At 31.0% G+C, this 3,392-nt stretch overlaps 1 long non-coding RNA gene across 1 annotated transcript; it reads right to left on the reverse strand.

Annotated features, from left to right (window-relative positions):
* Positions 1 to 333: 333 nt before the first annotated feature.
* On the reverse strand, positions 334 to 3,112 carry LOC127700673 (uncharacterized). Its single transcript, XR_007981684.1, has 2 exons — positions 2,846 to 3,112; positions 334 to 1,921 (listed from the first exon to the last, which is right to left on the reverse strand). It is a non-coding gene; the product is annotated as an uncharacterized LOC127700673 (long non-coding RNA).
* Positions 3,113 to 3,392: the final 280 nt, after the last annotated feature.

Consider the following 3,392-nt stretch of genomic DNA (forward strand, 5'->3'; position numbering starts at 1 on the left):
ATCTCTAGACTTATATATATATATATATATATATATATATATATATATATATATATATATATATATATATATGACACGAATTTCTTTCCTTTTACTTAGTCAAAAACTATCCTTCATACTTGTGACTTTTTCAGATTTCTATTATGATAATCTAGACGTGTGCAAGATGAGCTTAAGGTAATAAAGTGAGATAAGGAACAACAGCTGGAGTTCATTCTAACATTCGTCGATTTTAGTCAGTAAACCTACTAAATCGATTGAAAGTACCGGCTTTGTAGAATCTAAAAAAAGTAATTCTATAACTGTGTTATGAATATAAAAAGATTTGCGCAATTATTTGCAGTAGTTAAAAATTTAATATAATAAATATTGAACAAATAAAACAATCACAAATTGTTTGTACAGTACCCTGCAGTAGTAAAATTACTGGCAAATCGGAAATGTTTTTAATTAAAGCTAACAATTCAAATCATCTAACGTCATCGATTGACACAATTATCATAACAATCAAACGGATACAGTACTAAACCCCTTGGCCATCTTATAAGCTCAAAGACATATATATTGTCAAAATATGATAATTTTGTGTTTTTCGGACTTAATAGTTTTAGAAAAACCTTGGCCAACGATCCAAAATGTTCCATAATCAAATGGTGCAAATAATTATATTGAATGCCTACAATAAAATCGTGGATCAGGTGTTATGGCCAAGGTAAATTATGGAAAAAACGGTTATAGTTGTGGAAAATGGACCATTTTCCAAAAAAGAAGTTATTTTGTATTAATAGTATAATCACAACTATTTCTATGTGAATTTTGTAGTAGTTTAACCTGATTTAAAAAAAATATATATAAAATCTTATACTCCTACGAACAAAGGTCATTTGTTTGCAATGAAATGTAATTTCCACATCAATTGAATTGAATATTACGTACTCGCTGCATAAGACATTATAATACAGTCTATGCAAAAGTCCACGAGATTCCAATCCTTCTTACTATACAAATTCTTGTACTAAGTAAACGTACTAGTACAGAACTTCTTCTACCGAGTTAAGCATAGAATGAAAGCTTGCTTCCATGTTGTATTCTGTCCTTGGCGCTAACGTGTTTTGCCATTGTTTTACATCATTAAACTGACTTATGTCCATTTCATCAACAGGGTCGTTTTCTTCTAGTAACGAAACTTTTTCCTCTTGGGCGGAAGCTGAACTTGACGCACGCGTAAACGGTATTCTTTGTAAAACACTTCCAGCTTTGTCTTTGGTTACTGCCTCAGAATTTGCAAATTTAGAAAAATAAATATCATTGTGTAAACTAGAGAAATAATCTTCAATCTTTTGTCCCTCTAATGCTGTAGAGGTGTATAAATTTTGCATCGTTTTTGGAACATATCCATACATACTTTCAACATTATTTATGTCACTATGGGGTCTCTTAGGACGGTTATTGTCAATAAATAGACTAGGAACTTTCATGTGTGTGAAATTGTCACTATGTTTATGTTCATAAGGATCTATAAATGTTTGTTCACTGTCGCGAAGTGCCGGGGAATGTGGATCTGTATTGAATATGTCCTGCACACGCCTTCTTTTATTAGGAACATTAGTTTGAGGTGGTTTCTCTGCGGGTTGTGTAGTTTCGTGGGCAGTGACGGATTGTGTATCTTGAAAATGTCCAGTATCGTCCAGTAACTTCCGCCTTTGTAAGGTAACTACATTCCCCTTATTACGCCGTCTTTGTCTTTGTTTACTTTTAGATTGCCCAGATGTAAATCTTCTTCGGGGAAAGCAAATCATGTTCCAGAAAGAAGACATATTATGATGCACAAGTGCAGTACCTGTGTACTAGTAAACCCGGACTTTCACTACCAATTAAGGTCCAACTTTCAGAATCTTATTTCAATTGTTCAGTGTCCAATCTATTAACAATAAAACATTACAAATGTTTTAATAACAAACAAATAGAAATAAAATCATAAACATATCAAAAAGATGACATTTAGATATACATATAATTCTTACCTTATTGTATGTTTCCACGAAATTAAGAAATGTCATGCTTACAGACCATGATCTCTAGATGCCTTTTTGGATTTTTTGTTGTTGTTGATTTTTTTTTTGCTTTATTTTTTGCCATCGCATGAACGTATACAGAACATTTCCTTTTATTCATGATCATGTCTGAATACGTGTAAAATATTTGCCACTGGACGTTAGGCAAACAACATTTATTCATACGGTTTTCTAAAGTTATGAGGGGTGATGATGATCAGCTGTCAAATACGGGCGACTTAAAGCAAATTGACTTTAAGTTAATCGATTAAAAATCAAGATTTTCACGGTATTTTTGCTGACATTTGTGTATTATGTCGATATGTAGAGCCCATTGTAGCAAGTTTGTTAAGTTTTCCACAAAAAACGGTCGGAAATGTTCGGGGTTGATTTATTCTTAAGCTCTGTGAAAGTAAATCATACGTTCGATATGTTATGGTGAATAAGAACAATTTCAAGAGAAAAAAATGCATCATAATCTGACGAAAAATGAATTATATACTACATAACTAAAAACAACACTGTTAATGGTTTAAAATTCTCATATCTTACTACTATTTACTATATTTCAAAATACGTGCTGTCCCTTCCAATCTTGTGGAAAATATTCAAGTTACAGTATTTGATTAACATTATAATATATATCATAAGCTACCATGATTAGCAAAAATGGCGACTGTTTGTGAATTGAATGTTCGTTTGATGATCACTCGTATAGAAATATAGTCTTTTAACCAGTACGACAAAATTTCAATGCAGTTTTTTTTAAACAATAACGAATATTTGCTTACCTTAATTCACCTGATGAAATCCGCCATTTTGATGCTGATTTCAAGAGACAAATATCATGATCAACAAGATACATTATCGGAAAAGTGTTGTGTTGAATTATTAATTACTTGGCGCTCAATATTTCATACATCAATACACAAAAGTTGACAATAAATTCTATTTCATATCAATAATGTAAATATTCTACAAATGAATTACTTTTGTACTGGTATATTGAGTTTTTATATACATAACTGATACCTTGATACCAGGTATTGAATACTAATACACTTATATATACATGTTGATAGACTTTATGTTTATGAAAGATTTGATTCTTTTGTTAGTTCAAGGACTTAAGGATAGATAGACATTTAACTTTGCTAAAGAAAAAATTACATAAAAATCCTTTCAAATATATTTGTATTTCTCCTCGGCTCCTTCAGGTCTACTTAATTGTTCAAATCAACTTTAAAAGTGCTCCTAACAATCATATGACTGTTATACTTTGTTCATACTTGTTCTGTGGCTTCTTATTATATTGATCCTTGTAAGGCACCAACAATG

This window comes from Mytilus californianus, unplaced genomic scaffold (assembly GCF_021869535.1).
Source record: "Mytilus californianus isolate M0D057914Y unplaced genomic scaffold, xbMytCali1.0.p SCAF_5, whole genome shotgun sequence".
Lineage (NCBI taxonomy): Eukaryota > Metazoa > Mollusca > Bivalvia > Mytilida > Mytilidae > Mytilus > Mytilus californianus.